Source organism: Pinus tabuliformis, chromosome 2_2 (assembly GCF_031772625.1).
Source record: "Pinus tabuliformis cultivar Carrire ecotype Pingquan chromosome 2_2, CPIR1, whole genome shotgun sequence".
In the NCBI taxonomy this organism is placed as follows: Eukaryota; Viridiplantae; Streptophyta; class Pinopsida; order Pinales; family Pinaceae; genus Pinus; species Pinus tabuliformis.
In genome coordinates, this window is record NC_142300.1 from 602,289,787 (window position 1) to 602,311,546 (window position 21,760).

The 21,760-nt window shown below is 41.0% G+C and overlaps 1 protein-coding gene across 1 annotated transcript in view; it reads right to left on the reverse strand.

Annotated features, from left to right (window-relative positions):
- The window catches only part of LOC149194096 (uncharacterized), a 37,204-nt gene that overhangs the window by 1,401 nt on the left and 14,043 nt on the right, over positions 1–21,760 (reverse strand). The window lies entirely within an intron of this gene.

A 21,760-nucleotide genomic window follows, 5' to 3' on the forward strand; every position in this document is an offset into this window, starting at 1 on the left:
ACGTTTCATTTATACTTAATATCTTTAACCTCTTTTTATTATCCTTCTCTCAATTAATTTATACTTGAGAGAAAAACAAACCACTAAATGCCCTGTCTACTTATATGATGAGCCCAAAAGCAATACAACTACACTGCCCTCCAACTCCAAATAAAGCATCTCACCAAATTACAACCTGCTCTGCTCACATCCATGTTCCATCTAAACAAGCTGACTATCATCCAAACACTTTTGAAGATAAACAAGAGACCTAGAACAGGTGGGAAGAAGAAAGACTACCAGCACCTTGCCAACATGTTACACTGAAGAAAACCAATCTTGTAATAGCCCCTACAAGGGCAGTCCCCTTCAAATGATTTCATAGCAAGGATAAACTTCCAAGTTCCAAGTACCCATATCCATCAAACCAATTGCTCTCTCATTCTTGGGCAATCGACCTTCTCTCCACCATACTTTGACCATAAACAGGAATGTGAGATCTATTCCAAAGACCAACATTTTGCTTAACTAGGGCAACTAACGTGAAACATAACACATCCTCCCGACCACTGTTAATTACTTGGAAATTGGTAGATCCTTATGTTGTTGGACATGATGCTTAGCTTGAAACTGTTGCAAACACCAATCCCACATAGCAACACGTGAAAGCCTCACTCCAAATAAGTCCAAGCTGCAAGAAGCCACTCTGGTAACCTATCCAATCTAATCAACCAATAGTCCATCTTATGCTCACTTACCATTATCCCTGAAGCTGCACAAAAAAGGCATACATGCACACCATCTACAAAGTCTCAATCTACCCACATGATTCAGGTTGGAGCTTTGTCGCCCTCTTCAAAAGTATGATTCCAGGAGGCTTTAGTCCATTTTACATCAACAACATGCTCTAGCCCTAGTCCTCAATGCTCATTGAGTTTCTACTAATCCAACATACATGTGGGTTTGTCAACTTCATAGTGTGTGGACTATTTTGTGTTCACATTGAGATTCTTTGTATGTGGTCGGTTATATATCATGGGCTTCCCTCGAAGGTTAGGTTGGCCAATAGAAAGCTTTCTGATGGTCTTTGTCAGATATGCCAGCTGTTCGAGACACTGAAACATATTTTCTAGGATTGTTAGTTTGCAAAGAAAGGTTCGTAGTGTGTCCAGGATTAGTTCTCAGTTATGCTCTAGGAAAGGGTTCATTGCAGGGCAGTCCTTTTGGGTGATTGCAATTACTTGATGTGTACATTGCCGAAGGATCTTTGCTCTATTTACGCTTTGGAAATTCGATGTAAGCCTGTTTTTGACCATAAGGTCAGTTCCTTGTTTGTCTTTTGTTCCATGTGGAGGGGTGAGGTATGTATGCAGTTGTTGGCCAAAGGTGCCTGGCTGATAAGGATGTCAAATCCCTAGATGCCGTGGTGTATTCTGATTTTATTTCTGCACTAGTATTTTTATGGAAGATAATATAAGTTTCATTGTATATAACCTTTGCATTTTCTCTTTGCTGATGTAAACATTTTTTCTGTAAATATAGGAATGTCTCCATGTGATTTTATTCACCTGGAAAGGGATTTCTCCAGTTGAAATCCCAGTGTAGTAGTGTGGATGCAATGCTATTCTGATGTTATGCATTTCCTTTCATTAGTAGCTGAAATTCTGCAAGGGAATAGGCGAGTCTTTTGTTTGGAATGGCTGTGTTACAAAGGCCCAGAAACTATCTGTAACACACCCCCTTATTGACCAAAGGTAATTACTATGTCACCCAACTCCCAATGTGTGGTTATGAGAATGGGGTGAAAAGAGTTTTTTATTTTTATTTTTTGTCATATGAAATATTTATTTATATTAGCAAAATTATAATTATACAGTTAGCTGCCATCGAAATCTTGCTTTACAGCAATCACTTGATAGGCAAAAAATTTTGTTGTCCTCAATGGTATATACAACTGAAGCAATAGCTTCAAAAGGTAGCCATGTACAACTAATCCTATTCCACGATGAGGACAGCCAGATATGCGTAATAAATACCTCACTTCTGGATGGAGTAGATGAATGATCTTTGATCCCCAAATGTCAAATAAATAGTTGCTTGACTGAAAAGTGGCTGAATTTGCCTAATGGTCATTCAACCACCTGAAATTGTTGTTTCCAGTGAAACGGAGTTTCTGTTTACCTTGCTCTATTAAGGAGAAAAAGGCTAGCATCTCATCACTTCTTCTGCGCTTTTTCAATTCCATATTACAGTTCAAATTTAAGCAGTCTCCACCATTCTGTACTATATACTCATTCTGTTGCAGATGAGATTTGAAGTCGACATCTGGAGCAATATTTACAGATGCAAATGCAGAACAAACCATATAGAACCAAATTATATCAGCAAATCCATTGTTAATATATAACCATAAAAAGGACTGAAAATAAATTTTAACCCAGGTCTGCTAGTCCTATTCAGTTGGAACTGATGAAAAATTGCACTGGGAAGCATACCATAGGAAAGAAGGCACACAAATTCTTCTAGGAAAATATATCTTAAAGAAGGACAAAATAAACATATATCGAGTTGTAGCTCAAGGATTACACAACAATACATAAAAAGATCATGCATGAGGGAAACCCTCAATACTAAAAAGATCCGAAGGATGATACAGCCTAGCAACAAAAGCCAGTTTTCTTCAAGCTGAAATTTATCCCCTGATACAGTGCCATTTTATTACATTCAACATCTACATTTCAAAGATATTCAAAGTCCAACCACCAAGTACAACCGCAAGAGCAACTTAAGGACACATTTCACTATCACTTCAATGGTTGCTCTAAAATACCACATATTTCAGCCAAGCCAAATGTAATGACCACATAACAAACAATGAAAACAACATCCAGACTTCAAGATATGGAATTTCCGTGCAACTTTCCCTGCCTCTAAATATAGCGTGTAGCCCAATATTTTCTGGGCAGATACAGTAGCTATAGTCACAAACACTGTCTCATAAATGAGTCAGCTTTGCCAAAAGAATCTGAAAGCATATGGTTACATGTTATAAGCAAGCTACAGCACTGATAAGAATTTCAGTTCAGGCATTCAATGTTAAGAATAAAGTTTATTGAGCTTCCTGGCAATGAACATCCTGACATTTAAACATCATTTGACACAACATATGATCCACGTTTTGATCACAATATCCTAGAGATTAAATAATCTCTGTCATCATATAAGACTTGGAAATCTATAAAGCCACAACTTGGATAGTAGAAAGTCTAGAACAGAGGGAGACCATCTTAAATATATTGACATTCAGATCCAAGGCATTGTATAATGTTAGAAACTTTGAATATGAGAATACTATTACCCACCACCTTGTGGGTGATATCCCCAAGAGAAATTTTTCTCCATGATGAGCCTCAGCCGGCAGCCAGCAGCCCCTTGATGTCTCCTACTAGCTCGTTGTGCCTTTTCTCGGCCACCTGAGCTAGCCATGTGTTTCCTCACCCACCTGTATTCATCGTATGTTTGAAGGTGGGCCTCCCGAATCTCAAGGCATGTCTTGCCATTTGATAATTGAGTATTGAGTTTACTTAACATGGATACCTCTGGGTATGGATTGATGGAGGGATTTGGCAAAAAGAGTGGGCTTAGTTTGTACTCTTGTCTCCTTGATCTCTTTTGGTTGTTACCCTTGGATCTTAGTCCCGTGGGATCTCCTTTATTGGCCATTTGGTTCTAGGGTGGTACTACTTGGGAAACCCCGACCTTGGGTGCATGGTCCCGCTCCTTTACCCACACATACTACTCCCTTTCCACTCACTATACCCCCATTCATCATTTCTCCCACCTGGGTCCACATTCCCATTCTGGGTCCACATAGGGCTAGCCTCCCTATCCCCTAAGCCCCCACCTTGGGTCAGGCCCATAATGATGCCCGAGAGGTTGAAGCAACTAAAAAAAGAACAAAAAGCATAAGTGGCCACATTTAACAGGAAATTGTACCACAAAATGCAAAAGATGGCCGGGACAAAAATAATTAGCACGTGGGCAAAAGCCGATACATGAGCTCTACCCCATCCATGGTCATCACCCTGGTTCCATAGGCCCTAGATGAGCCTCCTCTATCATTCAAGAACCCATGATTGTCCCAACCCCTAGAGGGCAATGAACCACCCTACCTCAAAAGGGGTAATCACTGCTATATTACACACATCATGCTCTTGTCCTTTGAGCCCTGAGCAGTTAATTAAAGAAAATTCATAAAAGGCAAAAGGCATATATCAAGGTCAGGGCACCTCATGTACCATGACTACTCCCTCCTATACATTATATACCCAAGTGTGGGCTTCCCCTTATCTAGCTACCCCTATGCCCCATTATGTGGCCCAGGACTGCCCCTCACATTCCCTATTCCAACTCACCTATTTGTCACTTTCCACCCATATGAGAAGGGTGTACCTTGGACATACTATCCCCTCTAAGGGTTGAAACCACCTAATAAGGTACTTGGCTAACCCCCTTTGGAGTTTGGAGACACTAGCACATGCCAAAGCCCACTACGGAAGGGCATGCCATTATGAAATGCCCACTTTGTTATCCATGGTTTGTAAGCTCCTTTACCCGATTATTCTAATGACTGATTGTACTGGAAGCCTATGGGACGCATTGGATCTTATGCAGGATTACAGGTGGTTTCCATTTGGGTTTGGCTTCCCTATATGGGATCCTGACCCCCAGAGGTCCACATTGGCACATGTAGGGTGTGCATAGAGAGCCATGGGCCTCCACAGCAGCAGACAGCACTCCACAGATCTTCATGGATGTTCAGAGACTACTAGCGATCCACTTTTGGGATGATGGTGACATGATTGGTACATTATGCCCAACAGGCCCCCATAGGAGCCCCACACTCTTGGCAGGTGTCCCAGAACTTGTACAATGTCATGGCAACATTCATTCCACCACCTGGACCATTGCAGAGGATCTACAGACATCTCTGATTCATATGGAGACCCATGGGGTCATTGATGTGCCCTCAGATTCACAGAGAGAACCACAAGTCTACTACTTGGAGAACAAGGGGCCACCCCCTTGTCCATTATATTTCGAGGAATTTATTCCTCAATATGGCACTTCAGGATGTTATTGAGCCTTTAGAGGGCCCTACAACATGCATACATCATTATTTTCCCCTTGCGAGGCTTGTTTTTACATTATGAGCTAGTATGGTTTAGGGGTTATTATTTGCACATTATTTTATCATTAGGGGCCCATAGGCTAATTCGAACTCCTCAGGAGGCTATATATTGATGTTAGATACATTCATTTGTATCATCACTTGACTTGGGATCTCTCTACTCATAAAGAATTTTCGCACTTTTTCCTTGGAGAATATTTTTGGAGATGGATGAATTTTGATGTATGGATGTGGGCTATTTCTCTTATCTTGAAGCTTTGTTATGCAAACGAATTGTTGGTTGGATATATTCTATAACGTTGTAAGCGCTTTTTATTGTTGTTATTCTTGTTGCTGCATACTGCTAATATTAGGGCTAGTCGTTGCATTGCTGTAATGTGGAATTGAGCAATGTTTTAGTTATTAAATGTATGGGCCAATGTTATATGAATGAAATGTCCTAGAGATTATTTATCTTGAGAAGCTTGCATCATTTTCTTTAAAGTATAAATGCTTGAAAGTCGCTTTTCTTTTCTTACTATCTACATTGGATGAAGTTGACTTTTTGGGCCTCCTTGATCAAGAATCCAAGTTCTTACTCATTACCATCCTTGACTCCATATCCCCAAGTGAATTAGGCACTGGTTCCATAAAAAGGGTGATCATATTAACCTTCTTTTCACCATTTCCCCCTTTTTCTTTAGTCTAGCCCCAGTGGGTCACCTAGGGCATCAATTTCTTGGCAATTGGCCCAAGGAAAAATTGATCTCCTCTAGGCTACTACATTGGTGGGTCCCCTCCCTCTCTTCCAAATTTGAGGCCATTCTAACAATGGAATCTCTAGGAATCTCAAGCCCTAGCTCTAGGACCGAATTTTGCCTAAGCATCCACAATGCTAGACACTAATAGGATCAATTCAACCTTTTGAAGAAAATATTCTTGTTTTGTCCTTTCCCCTCACCTGTCCAGGATAGGAACATCATTGGTTGCTATATTCCATCCCCGAACCTGGGCTAGGTCCACTTGGCCCTATGTGGTCCCACTTCTCAATAAAGACTATTTGTCAAAGACCATTTGGGAATCCAAGATTCCAAGGATTATAGGGATTAAGAAACTCCTTTATAAGCCTATTCTTTCTCCCTCAACCCTCCAATCCTCACCCCTTACCCCTAGTGGACCAGTAGGGTCTAGAGCAGATGTGGGCAAGGTGCAAATCCAAAGCCCAACAATATTTGGTTCACGTGTTTTCTACATTTACACAAGATCATTTTAACACATTGATACCCTCATTTTCATGAGAGGAACACATGATGGGATCTATAGACATCGCATTCCTCATAGAAGAACACCAAACTAAGTCCCGATATTAACAGAGTGAATTTTAATCCAGAGCTTAAGAAAATAAGTTCAATCACAGAACAAGCATTGCCATAGTTACAGGAAAAATATTCCCAATAGAAATACAAGTAAAAGGAACCCAAGTTAAGGCCCGATATTCAAAATAGTTAAATTTATTCCAAAGCCAAAATAGTTAAATTTATTCCAAAGCTTACTAACATACATTCAAATACATAACCAAAATTGTTTGCAATGACGGAGGCATCCACCATGCATACTTTCTGTCCAGAACCTTGATGTGATAGACATTATGTTTGGAACCTTGAAAATGTGCATGGCTTCACCTGCCCTTTTTATGGGTATGTTGCTTGCAAGCTTGCAAATGTGCATTGCTCCACTTGCCCCTCCCAACAGGTACTCCACCGAAAACCGTGTGAATACAAAACTACCATTCCCGGTGATACAAATCATGATCGTTAGCTCACTGCCTTTACTTGGTGTAATGGGAATTAGCCTAATATCCAAGACACAATATGGTGTTGCAACTTATAATATGCAAGAATTGTGCTCAAATCATGGCACATGTATTCTTACTGATACCTATCACAAGCTACAGTTCACTTCTTCTCCTTGGTGTAGAATAACTGCGAAGCTTATCATCATTAAGCATAATACTAGCAACTGCAACACACAAAATATCTAGCCCACTACCAGCATTATTTCAGATCAATTGGAGTAAGCAAGAAATTTATGATACAGGTTAAGCATGAGAGATACTTATCTCAATCAAATTTGGCAACTAAGTTCGGGACTGCAACTCACCACCCAACCATAGATTGGGCTGCATTGTGGCCTTTCTTGCAGCCCAATCACCCCAGTGCCATATTCCAGAGTTGAAGGAGGTCTACTTAATGACAACCAATTCTGCTAGCTGGGAATGGTTACCCTAGCTTCTACTCAAGTCTTTCTTCTATAAGGACAATGGATGGATTGGTCTCCTATATATAGCATTGGCGAGAACACTAAAACAACCATGAAGGTCGCGTTGTTGAAGTCTTTCCTCCCTTCAAGATTGTAAATCCTATTGAAACTCAAACACCATGTGTTCTGCTCACTCAACTCAACCCTCTCAACATTTGAAGGCAGGATCTCAGTCCCTCCTTTTGACCGAGCAAACGTCAAGGGTTCCACCCTTTTTAAGTTTTTACTAATCAAGAATGGGAAGGCCATGATCCCTAAGCTTCCCAAAATATTTGTGTAGGCAATCGACCACATTACTCACGATGTTCGGTAGTTTGCGCATGTCTTCCCCAAAACTCCCAGGCCAACTGATTTATGCCACCTACCTCCATGCATCCCCATTTTATTGTCTGTTATTGTTTTGTTTTGGAAGGTAACTAGCTCACCCCAACGTCCTTCTAGCCACCAATGAATTTCCCTGTGAATGGCCATGTCACTATATATATATATAAAGTTTTCATGCATGTTGTAGCAAAGGTGTGTGTGTGTCCTTGTCCTTGCATCTTGCTGGCAACGTAAATAGACCAGTCCCCTCCCTGCTACCTATCAGCCTCCATGGTTGTGACAAAACCAGAAAGGAGATCCCAAGCAGTTTACCTTCCTCAACTCTGGAATGTGTCCCATGACCTTAGCTATCTTCTTTTTACTCACAATAATTATATGGAGAAGTGGCTAGGGGTTGTCACAATATCAATGAAATGCATGTGTATGGCATCAGGATAAATGATTTCATGTTGGCTAGTGTGATCAATACCTTTGCAACCCTTTCAAATCTGTAAAAGGCAAACCCTTCTCACGATGATATTGAGAGAGCCGAGAAACCAAGTGGGACTACATGGACTAAAGATGAAGCATATGGGTGAAATGTTTAATAGGTTTACAAACTGTTTGACAAAATATGCTCAAGGGATGTTTTCTTATGGAATCTAATTATTAAAAATGGCTAGGTGAGGAAGTCTTTGGCCTTTTATCTCAAATGTTGGATAGCAATACACAGTTGGACAATGTCACCATTCCCACTGTGCTCTAGGCATGCACCAACCTTTTGTCCCTACAAGAGGCCCAGGGGATTCATTATTACATAGCCAAGAATAGGAAGAATGGGTTGCAAAACAAAATTGTTCAGTGGGAATTTTTCTTATAGATATGTATGCTAAGTTGGGGATTGTGAAGAATGTGCTCCAAATGTTTGATAAAATGTATGTAAGAGATGTGGTTTCTTGGACTGTTATGATCGTCGAGTAGGTTCAGAATGGACATGCCAACGAGGCTTTGTTATTGTTTTGTGAAACGCAGTGCACAAATGTGCAACCAAATCCAGCTATAGTTGGGAATGTGGTTGTAGCATGTGCCCAATTACTGGATCTACAAGAAGGCAAGAAGGTACATGATTTTATAATTAAAAGCGGTTATGAGTTGGATGCCCTAGTAGGAATTATAAAATTTTGACAAAAAAATTATGGGAAATTACCCAATTATGTAATTCCACCCTTTTAACATGGATTAAATCCCACATAAGTAAAAGCAAAGGTGAAAGGGGATGCATTTTGGCCGGCAACTGAGGCAAGTTGAGCTTGGGCCTCTCTTACTATAATGGAGTGGCAAATAAGATTATCACATACATGAATTTCTATTTGTCAGAGAAGCATGAAATTTACCAGGTTTTTCACCAAGAAGGGTAAATTTATAAGTTCACTCTTCATATTCCTACCATTATGGAAGACGCATAATCCCTTATTCTTCACTACTAAACATAGCAATGTGTCAAATTACCACAACATGAAGGGAAGCACATAGCCATAATCACATAGTCAGAAGAAGTACCTTCAAGGTGGTATCATAAACATCATCTGCTATCAAAGGGGAGGCCTGACCAGACCTCACATGAGCATGAGCATACACATTCCTTATCCTGTAATGCCAACAAACCCAAGTACACAATTGTATCTGGTATAGCTCAAATTGACCCATTTTAGCACATGAATTTTTGTTAATTTTAGGTATGTTCTATGCTTAGAGCAATTTATTTCAATTTTCACAGTTAGCTCAATATATTTTCCAGATTATCAATCAAATCAGCATTAAAGTAAACTGCAGATAGAACATAAACATAAATCGCAAAAGACAAAGCCAAGACAAGAGGACACAAGATGTGGTGCTAGCCAGGGACAAACCCCAATGTGGGGAAACCCTTGATCAATTCTTCTTATATGTTCTTCAATAGTTCAGTGGCGAGACAGACAGAGATAGTACATTTACAACAGAAGTCAACACTTTGACTTTTAATAGCATAGATCATCTATAAGAAGATGATAAATGAGGTAGTTGAACTCAGTTGAAGACATGTTGCTTCAACTGATTCTCCAAGGTGACTTCATCACCTATCATTGTGCTGCACTTCGTCATCATGTTGCACTTCATTTTGTTGCCTCATCCTGTATCTCATTGTATTGCATCATGTACCATTGTTGTCCCATGTGCCATTTTTGCACCATGTTGCCACATGTTGTCCCATGTGCTTGCAACATCATGCTTGCCACCATGTGCTTATTGCACCTTGCCCAATGTGCTTGCAGCATCATGCTTGCCACCGTGTGCTTGTTGTACCTTGCTTATCGTACTATTGTCCCAATTGGCTATTGTTGCATCATGTCATTGTTGTCCCATTGTGCCATTGCTGCACAATGTCATTGTTATCCCATCATGTGCTTTGAACATTGTAGTACCATGTACTAGGGCCTTCATCCATTAGCATCCTCATCGTCAAAATACCATCTGTTGCATGCTACAGTTCACTGTTCAAGGTCCACTCCTATGCTGCCACGTAGGCCTGGTTAGGGCATCATTACAATCCCATATCCAACCTTCAATTCTGCCCAGATCTGCTGTTAAGGAGTGCAGTTGCCCTTTGTTAGGAAGTTGACCCTTCTTGTTGTGGTTCTGGGCAGTCTAGCCCTCTTTAACAACATCGACCTGCCTGTAATTAATGTGGCACCCTACAGCAAGACTGTGTAGGGTTGCAGCTACCCTTCCATGGATCTGCACTCCTCCAAAGTGCCCTCAAATCAGTCCTATGACTGTGGCTCTTCCAGCAAGGGAACTCAGCCCTCCTTCACCCTGAAACAGGCCTTAAACTAACTGCGTTTAGCCCTTAAACTTACCTCAGAGATACGCTGTCCATACAACCCTTCCACGCTGTCTAGGGCAGCCTCCTAATGCTGCGGCTAGGGCATGCTATTATCCTCCTTGACTGCGTCTTTGTAGGGACTAGCGTATAGGGCTATAAGACTCCTTCTTTGATAGCGTTAGGGCTTCTCTTCATGACTGCGTCCTCTAGATTAGGGCATCGTATTTCTTCTTCTTGACTGTCGCTAGATTATGCGTAGAAGCTAGGGCTAGGACTATGGCTAGGGCTAATTGTTAAGCCTCCTTTCCTCCTGTGTATTAGGGCTACTTCCTCCTAGATTTCTCTCACACTAAAACTCAAGACAAGTGGAGCGAAATCAAGAGAGAAGTGTGTGTGAAATGACTCTCAAGTCATCTCCTTTTATACTAAAACGTTGAGCACATATGGGGTTTATTTGGTTGTTGGTCGACCTTGACGAATTGTCTTATAACACAAATAAATTCATACCTCCATGAATACTTATTGGAATCGGATGATCTTTAGATCAATCCTACACCTCTCGATGAGAGGGATACAAGAAAAATATCAGCTGCCATAAATAATATGATCCACATGGAGTTTGGCCTTAGTTGCCAATTTTAACACTCCTCAACTAGGGAGAACTCCATCCGCTGATCCATCTGTCTAGTTGTACTATCTCTACCATCAGTGCCCTGCACTGCTCTGCTCTGTTGAACCATGAAGAAGAAGAATTGATCGAGAATGTCTCATACCATTCTCTACTGACCCGAAGTCAGTTCCATATGAAGAGAGTGTGTCATACCACTCTTACTGATCCCAGATCAGTTCCAAGAGAGTGAGTTATGTCACTCTTACTGACCTGAAGTCAATTTCATTGATCCTAGATCAATATCACAAGAGAGTGTCTCAAACCACTCATACTGATCCCAGATCAATGGAGGTCATCCTAGCATAGGGAGTATGGTAGATACAACAATGCATCCATCGATAGTACTACTATGGTCCCTAATCCCATTTCCCTGCTCATTAGCCATATGAGAGGTACTTCCCATGAGTCTTAGACTGCATGGGTAGGATGCCTTGATAGGAGAACCACTCATCCTGTCCCTAAGTCGACACGGGTATCACAGGGGAAGGCTGAGCCATTCACCCTGTACATAGCGCACCATTAGGGGAGGGTGAGTCGCTCTATGGTTGCTTGTTGCTCCAAGAAGTACCCCAAGCCCCTTGGAGCTCCCAGAGCTCAATGCATGCATCATGCAAGACCCTCATAAGAAGGTCTCTCAACAACTTCAAGTCATACGAGAAATTTACAAATTTGACCTTTCCCTGGGGCTTCGACAGAGTGTCTGCGACCAGTACATCAGTCTCAATGCGATGGAGCCTCCTCGCTCATCGATGTACCATATCACAGATAAGGTAGTATCTAATGTGTATATGTTGGAGCAATCACAGAATACGGGATTCCTCAACAATTGAATCCCCCATTGGTTAACACAGAAGATCACGGTGGTATCCATCATGTGTACAAACAGCTCACTAAATTCCACAACCAAGCAACGTCACACGAGGTCATGCTTGTAGCTATGTATTCGCTCTCAGCAGTGCTCAAAGCAGTCGTCTTCTGCTTCCTATTCATCCAAGATATCGAGCAGAACCCAAAGAGAATCAACACTTAGAAGTGCTCTTGAGATCCTCCACACTGCCTACCCATTCAGCATTTGAATAATCAAGCAGCTTCATATTTCCGGCAGTGTATCTCAATCTATGAGAGATTGTGCCCCAAAGATATCTCAAAAGATCCTTGGCATCAATCCAGTGAGGCTCAACCAAATATGAGCCCAACATGCTAATTGCAAAACATATATCCGAACAGGAGTTCACCAAGAACATCAATGCTAGTATGAGTTTGTGAAACTCAGAGGCATTTCCCAAAACAGGTCTGGTATCCTTACCACAACTTTTGAAAGTTAAGATCCATCGAGGTAGTCGCGGGCTTGCAGTTTACCATTCCACATCCAGAATTCAACTCCCTCTTACTTCTACAAATGAGAGGGTCTGCACCTGTCAGAAATAGGTCGTCCTCAGAAGGTGTCGGTATGAGAGGTCTATCATCCACAACCTTCGAGCAATGGTTTGGATCGGCTTCACTCCTAGTGAATCTTAGCTTCATCAAACAGCTATCAATCCTCTCATACTAAGCCCGAGGTGTTTTGCTTCAAGCCATAGAGGGCTTTCTTCCACCTGCATACATGAGATTCCCGATCATGAATCTCAAACCCCTCGGGTTGTTCCAAACCTGTGGACCTGCTATATGAGGGGAATGGTCCCTTGTAAGATTTTCCTTCGGTACATCTCAGACATGTACCTTCATGCTCTTCTTGAATTCAGGCATCCCTGTCACCATTTTACTCACATCGGGTAGGGCCCCATAAGTAGACCTTCGGTGCTATAGATGAGATATGTCAATTGACATGATCCCCAATGGACCATCCTATAACATGATACAAATTGCCAACCCTCAACCCATGAGTAAAAGCATCTTTGAAAATTCTATTTTCAAACACGTACCTTTCCATCGATGAATGCCACCATGAAACCTTTGACTTCCATTGTCAAAATGGACACTGGGTTCTTCTTGTGATCAGATACATAAAGAGATTCTCATAAATGAATCGAGTTATCCTCATTCAATTGAGGGGTAACATTCCCTACACCCTTTCCGGGATAGGTGGCATCGACTCCAAGTATAATCCCACGATTGTTTCCATCTCTACCAAATTAGAGAGAGCACCCTTCTATCCGATGAAGTGCCTTGAAGCACTACAATCAATAAGCCAGATTCCCAAAGAGTCTGAAGGAGAGGGCCAATATAAGATAATGCTGCTTTATCTTACCAAAAACAATATTTGATTCTTCATACCTAGGGTTCCTTGCTTTCTTGAACAATCGGTCGTTTCCTTGATGACCTACATTACCTGTCATTCCTCTGATCATTGAAGATGTCCCTAGAATGATTGTTATCGTCATCAAGTGATGTGTCCCTGCCATTCGAACACTCCTTCGCATAATGGCCGAACTTATTAGAAACAAGGCATTTGCCTTTCCTTCCACCCTTAGATCCTTACTTCCTGTTGAAGTGATCTTTAGGTAGGCCATCAGAAGCTTCCGCTACACCATTCTGATAATATTCTCTGCTTCGATTTCACCCTCGATGAATTTGAAAAGGGATGAGGAATCCATTGATCCTTTTGTCCTTTCCCAACAATCTTTGGTGATTGCTCTTTCACTCTTGCTTGGGCTTTTTCTTCACCTTAGCTCTGATACCATGTTAATTTTAGGTATGTTCTATGCTTAGAGCAATTTATTTCAATTTTCACAGTTAGCTCAATATCTTTTCTAGATTAGCAATCACTTCAGCATTAAAGTAAACTATAGATAGAACATAAACATAAATTGCAGAAGAGAAGCCAAGACAAGAGGACACAAGATGTGGCGCTAGCCAAGGACAAACCCCAATGTGGGGAAACCCTTGATCAATTCTTCTTATATGTTCTTCAATAGTTCAGCAGAGAGAGAGAGAGATAGTACATTTACAACAGAAGTCAACACTTTGACTTATAATAGCATATATCATCTCTAAGAAGATGATACATGAGGTAGCTGAACTCAGTTGAAGACATGCTGCATCAACTCATTCTCCAAGGTGACTCCATCACCAATCATTGTGCTGCACTTCGTCATCATGTTGCACTTCGTTGTGCTGCCTCATCTTGTACCTCACTGTACTGCATCATGTACCATTATTGTCCCATGTGCTTGCAACATCATGCTTGCCACCATGTGCTTACTGCACCTTGCACAATGTGCTTGCAGCATCATGCTTGCCACCATGTGCTTGTTGTACCTTGCTTACTACACTGTTGTCCCAATTGGCTATCGCTGCACCATGTCATTGTTGTCCCATCATGTGCTGTCCCAACATGTTGTTGTCCCTTTGAACATTGTTGTACCATGTCCTAAGACCCTCATCCATTAGCATCCTCATCGTCAAATACCATCTATTGCATGCTACAGTTCACTATTCAAGGTCCACTCCTATGCAGCCACGTACACCTAGTTAGGGCATCATTACAGTCCCATATCCAACCTTCGATTCTGCCCAGATCTGCAGTTAAGGAGTGCAATTTCCCTTTGTTAGGAGGCTGACCCTTCTTGTTGTGGTTCTGGGCAGTCTAGCCCTCTTTAACAACCTCAACCTGCCTGTAATTACTGTGGCTGCCCTTCCATGGATCTGCACTCCTCTAAAGTGCCCTCAAATCAATCCTATGACTGCGGCTCCTCCAGAGAGGGAACTCAGCCCTCCTTCACCCTGAAACAAGCCTTAAATTAACTGCGTTTAGCCCTTAAACTTACCTCAGAGATATGCTGTCCATATAGCCCTTCCACGTCGTCTAGGGCAGCCTCCTAATGCTGCGACTAGGGCATGCTATTATCCTCCTTGACTGCATCTTTGTAGGGACTAGCGTATATGGCTATAGGCCTCCTTCTTTGATAGTGTTAGGGCTTCTCTTCATGTTTGCGTCCTCTAGATTAGGGCAGTGTATTTCTTCTTCTTGTCTACGACTAGCTTATGTATAGAAGCTAGGGCTAGGACTGTGGCTAGGGCTGATTGTTAAGCCTCCTTTCCTCTTGCATCTTAGGGCTACTTCCTCCTAGATTTCTCTCACACTAAAACCCAAGACAAGTGGAGAGAAATCAAGAGAGAAGTGTGTGTGAAATGACTCTCAAGTCATCTCCTTTTATACTAAAACTTTGAGCACATGTTGGGTTTATTTGGTTGTTGTCTGACCTTGACAAATTGTCTTATAACACAAATAAATTCATAACTCCATGAATACTTATCGGAATCGGATGATCTTTAGATCAATCCTACACCTCTCGATGAGAGGGATCCAAGAAAAATATTAGTTGCCATAAATAAGATGACCCACATGGAGTTTGGCCCTAGTTGCCAATTTTAACAATTTTTTATAATTTTTATAAAATATTTGGAGCTTTTGGTAAAGAATTGGTTTTCTACATGGTCTATTTTCTCTCGGGTTCATATGTAGGTCATTATTCTTTTAATTAAAAAATATTGTCTTGTATCAACAGAGCCAATCACCAAATCAAGCTATCAAGTATCCAAGTGTTGAGTATCTAAAAGCGCCAAGCCTACAACATAAACAATCCAAGTGTTACATTCAACATTTCACCATGCCAAATATCAATTTCGAATGCCAAGGTGAAATGAATGCATCTTCGTAATCGCCCAAGTCTCGAAGAGCGCCTAAGAAGTTCCTAATGATCAGATAGAAAACATAGAGTATGCTAGTTACGATGTAGTATTTCCTACTATTCATTGTTTTCGAAAGGTGATATAATGTTTCAATAGAAACTATAGGGCACGCTTACTACAATTTGCAACATGAACAAAAAAGGTATCCTTTGAGGATTGTGAGGCATTGCAAGAATCTCAAAATTTCAAGTTTTGTTACACATGTATCAACTTGGCTTGAATAATAGGTTTCTATGGAGACATTGTTATATTAAGATGCAATTGGCATCGCACCCCTTTCCATAGATTGGGGCCTTGATGGATCAATATGGTTTGCTTCTGAAATGAAAGTTTTGAATAATGAATGTGAGCACTTTGAATTCTTTCCTCTTGGAGATATATTCTCCAATAAATTAAGAGGTTACAAAAGATGGTACAACGCACCTCGATACTCAGAGGATATTTCATCAAATGCATATGATCCCTTGGTCTTGTGAAACACATTTGAGTGGGTAGTTCTAAAAAGACTTATGACAGATGTTCCTTTTGGCGTATTGTAGTCAGGTAGTCTAGATTCTTCATTACTTGTTGTTTTGGCTTCTTGTAAGCATTAAAGTTCTTTTTTGCTTGTGCTTTAGATAAGGGATATTTGAAGACTTGGTGCTTTCTATAATTCTATCATTGAAACCCATTTTACTTCTTGAAATTGGTTGGTATCTACATTTTCATTGCAATATATAAGGATAACCATTTTTTCTTTGTAGGGAATAGCATTCATCATGCCTTGAACAGATCATGGTCAATAAATATATAAGAACTAAGCAGCTTTTATTGAGTAAATTATTTCCTTAGCCTTCACAAATATGACAGTCATTAGTATAGTAGTGGCCTTCTGAACTTTCAGCAAAGATAAAGTTGAGTTGACTGTGGAACCACACAATAGGACACATCCATAATCACATCATTACATGTATAGCATAATTAATCGGAAGAGAAATACAAAGAATAATGGATGACATATTAAAAAAAAACCCACCAGCTTTGCTCTATACTCGGTTAGCAACTTGTGGGGGCACCTTGGTGCCCAGTTCCTTGACTAGCATGGATATATTGTCCCATGTTGCTCTCCGTTGTTGATTTTAATATTGAGGGGTATACTTGGTGGATAAGACTGGCCTTTCATTAAGTTAAAAAAAATGGCCCTTGTAGACTAGTCAAATTTTAATGGGACTCTCTCCTCTAAGATCAAAGCATTCAAGCTCATTATCAGCTCTTCAAACCTAGCGAAGTGATCTCATCCAATGCAAGTTTTATTTTGAAAGAGGACGAACTCTGTTATTGTTAAAATTGGCAACTAGGGCCAAACTCCACGTGTCATCTTATTTATGACAACTGATATTTTTCTTGGATTCCTCTCTCCGAGAGGTGTAGGATTGATCTAAAGATCATCCGATTCCGACATGTACAAATGAAGTGATGAATTTATTTTGATTATGGACAAACTGTCAAGGTCAGCCAGCAAACTTATGTAGGTTCAAAAGCCCAATAGTCACGTCTCTTCATCCTCAACGTTTGCTATAAATACATGATACCTTAGCCTCATTTGGACACACTCATCTTCACACTTCTCTCTCTCTCTCCCCTCATTGATTGGGTATGGATTTCTGGGCCTCTCTCTCTCCACACGTCCGAAATTTCAGGAGGCCGAAATTTCAAGAGACTGAATTTCTGGACAGTTTGACCAAGCGTTGACCAACATGTGTTGACCTCCTTTCACTACGTTTTTGTGAGGGTTATCTCTGTTTGGGCAAGCCACATTTCTGGGCACATAAATCAAGGCTAAACGTTGACTGTTGACTAGCGTTCACTACAGCTAGGGATGACTGCAGGTGGGTTGTTTGACCAAACTTTGACTAGGCTGAATTTGACTATTTTGGGGGTTGTTTTATCTTGTTGTTTGGAGGCTGAAGTTGCCTGAAGTTGACCGCTTTGCTGAGGGTCAAATCTGCCATGTTGACCAGCATTGACTTTTCTGGTTAGGGCTCTTTACCTACTGTAATAAATTATCAGATTTGTAAATTGTACTATCTCTCTCTGTTGAACTATTGAAGACTAAAAGAATATTTGATCAAGGGTTTCTCCACATTGGGGTTTGTCCCTGGCTGGTGCCACATCTTGTGTCCTCTTGTCTTGGCTTGTCTTCTATTGTTTATGTTTATGTTCTATTTGCATTTTACTATCATGTTGATGTGATTGCTAAACTGAATATTGATACTGGACTAATAGAGAAATTGAAGTGAAATTGCTTTAAAGCATAGAACATACCATTGTTGCCTAAAATTAACATGGTATCAGATGTGAGGTGAAGACAGAGCCCAAGCAAGAGTGAAAGAGAAATCAACAAAGACAGTTGGACAAGGACAAAAGGCTCAATGGGTTCCTCATCCTACTTCCCGGCTGAAGAGAAGCTCCATGATAAATCTGACTATCATGGATGGAAGATGTCTCTTGATTTGACCTTGGAAGAAAAAGAAGTGATGGACTATGTGCAGGGTAAAATCCCTGAACCTCCTTCAAATGCATCGGCTGCTACGAAGACCAAGTACAATAGGGTTGAAGTCAAAGCAAAGAAGATTATCAGGGATTCCATTGACAAGCATCTGGTGGCCTACATCTCCGAATTGAAGACCACCAAGGAGATCTACGACGGGTTGGTCGCCATGTTCAAGGTTAGTGATGCTAATCAAATTCTATTTCTCAAGAATAAGTTGAAAGATATTAAGAAGGGCAAGGACAAGGACATTCAATCCTATTTCTTGAGGATTACTAAGATCAAGAATGATCTACTCTCGATTGGAGAAGTCATTTCTGACAGAGAACTTACTCTCACCACCCTTGGAGGACTCCCACCTGAGTGGTATGTATTTAGAGCCATTATACTCAACAATGATTGAATTCCAAGGTTTGATGAATTGATGTCGAGATGCATTCAAAAAAAAAACAAGAATAGTGGAGCAAGAAATGCCTTCTAATAGAAGCAACCCCACTGCATTCTCCGCTCATACCAAAAGGAGAAATAACGCAGGGTCTAAAGGTCATTTCCATGGAAATCCTGGATCTAAGGGAGGAAGGAAGGGCAAGTGCTTTGTTTGCAATAAGTTTGGCCACTATGCAAGGGAGTGTCCAAATAGAAGGGACACATCGCATGATGATGATCAGGGGAAACTTCAACAATAACGATCAAAGGAATGGTAGGTCCAATGGCAAAGGAAAAAGGAATGTGGGACACCAAGGAAATGGTCGACCCTCCAAAAAATCAAAGAACTCCAGGTATGAAGAATCAAATGTTTTTAACAATAAGGAAAAAGAGTACTATCTTATATCGACCCTCTCCATTGCCTCTCCTCCGAACACTTTGGGAAATTGGTTGATTGATAGTGGTGCCTCAAGGCACTTCACCGGATACAAGGAAACCCTCTCTAATCCGATAGAAAATGAGACAAACTTGGAGATTATCCTTGGAGACGATGCCACATATCCCGTGAAGGGATTAGGGAATGTTACTCTTCAACTGAATCAAGGTAACACTATTCATTTGCAAGAAGTACTATATGTACCCAATCTCAAGAAGAACCTGGTGTCCATTTCAGCCATGGAGGACAAAGGATTCAAGGTGGCATTCATTGATGGAAAGGTACGTGTTTGGAAAAGAAATTTTAAAGATGATTTTACTCTTGGGTTTAGGGTTGACACTTTGTATCAAGTTGGAGGAAGTCCATTGGGAGCCATGTCTTGTGACACATCTCTACAATCTGAACTATGGCACCGGAGGTTTGCCCATCTTCATTATAAGGCCCTACCCGATGTGAGATAGATGGTGACAGGTATGCCCGAGTTCAAAGTAGAGCATGAAAGTGTATGTCCGGGATGTGCCGAAGGAAAACTTACAAGGGGACCATTCCCCTCAAGTAATAGCAAGACCTTAGATATATTGCAATTGATCCACTCTGACATATCTGGTATGATGCCTGTAAACTCTTTGGGAGGATACTTATATTATCTCACCTTTACGGATGATTATTCTCGCAAGACCTGGATCTACTTCTTGAAGAAGAAGGATGAAGTGTTCACCTGGTTCCAACACTTCAAAGCCTTGATCGAAAACCAATCCGAGAAGAAAATCAAGATATTGAGGACTGATAATGGGACCGAGAACGAATCCAATGAATTCCAATATTATTGTAGAGAAGTTGGCATTAAGAGGGAGACTACAATGCCATACACTCCTGAGAAGAATGGTATGGCTGAAAGGAAGAATCACTCTATTGTAGGAGCAGTTCGTGCCATGCTGCATGATCAAGGCCTTCTGAAATTCCTATGGGTTGAAGCTGCAAATATTGTCGCATATGTTCAAAACCGATGCCCTCATCAAGCATTGGACTCCAAGACTCTCAAAGAAATGTTCACTAGTAAGAAACCCAATGTCTCTCATTTTAGAATTTTTGGAAGTCTTGTATATTTTCATGTGCCGAAAGAGAAAAGAAGCAAATTGGGTGCATCTAGGAAGAAAGGAATCTTTGTGGGCTATAGTGAAAATTCTAAGGGATATAGAATTTATGTGGCTGGTCAAAAGGAAGTTGAGATAAGTCATGATGTCACCTTCGACGAAGATATGGCCCTCAGGAAGATCAACAACCTTCCTATCCTAAGGAAGGACAAAGAAGCTGACACCGGAAATCAGGGTGAAAAAGAGGACGAAACGATGCCTAATGTTGATGAACCTATGGATCCTATAGATCCTCCTCCTCATGAGCCTTCCTCCTCCAAGAGGAGACCCTCATGGCTTAGGGAGACTCTCGAAGATGCCGAGAGACATATTGCACCAAGGGGGACTTTCCGTGAAAGAAAGAAGTCGAACAGGTATCAAGGATACTTGACCGTCATGAGCACTATCATTCAAAATAAGCCTTCATCATTCGAAGAAGTCGTGAAGCAACAAGTATGGAAGGATGCTATGAATGAAGAATACGAGTCAATTATGAAGAATGATGTCTGGGATGTGGTCCCTAGACCCCAGGACAAATCAGTTGTCACCTCTAAGTGGCTCTACAAAATCAAGCATGGATCTGATGGAAGTGCAGACCCTTTCATTCACAAATGTAAAAGGGAGTTGGCTTCTAAATTTGAGATGAAGGACCTAGGACCGATGCACTATTTCCTAGGGTTGGAGGTCTAGCAAAAAGCCAGGTGAAATTTTCTTCTCTCAAAGAAAATATGTTGTGAAGATATTGGAAAGATTTGGTATGGTGGACTGCAAGCCTTAGACTATTTCGATGGAACTTAACTTTAAGAAGTTATGTGGTAGTGTTGCTAGACCTGAATTGGGAAATGCTTCTGAGTATCGTCAACTCATAGGAGCACTGATGTTCTTGGTGAACTCTCATCTGGACATATGTTTTGCAGTTAACACATTGAGCCAATATATGGTTGAGCCTCATCATATACATTGGATTGGTACCAAGAATCTTCTGAGATATCTTTGGGGCACAATCACTCATGGGCTGAGATACACTGTCGGAGATATGAGGCTGCCAGGTTATTCTGATGTTGATTGGGCTGGCAATGTGATGGATCGCAAGAGCACTTCTGGATGTTGTTTTTCTTTGGGTTCTGCTTCGATATCCTTGATGAGCAGGAAGTAGAAATCGGTTGCCTTGAGCATCGTCGAGGTTGAATACATAGCTGCTAGTATGGCCTCCTGTGAAGCTATCTAGTTGAGGAAGCT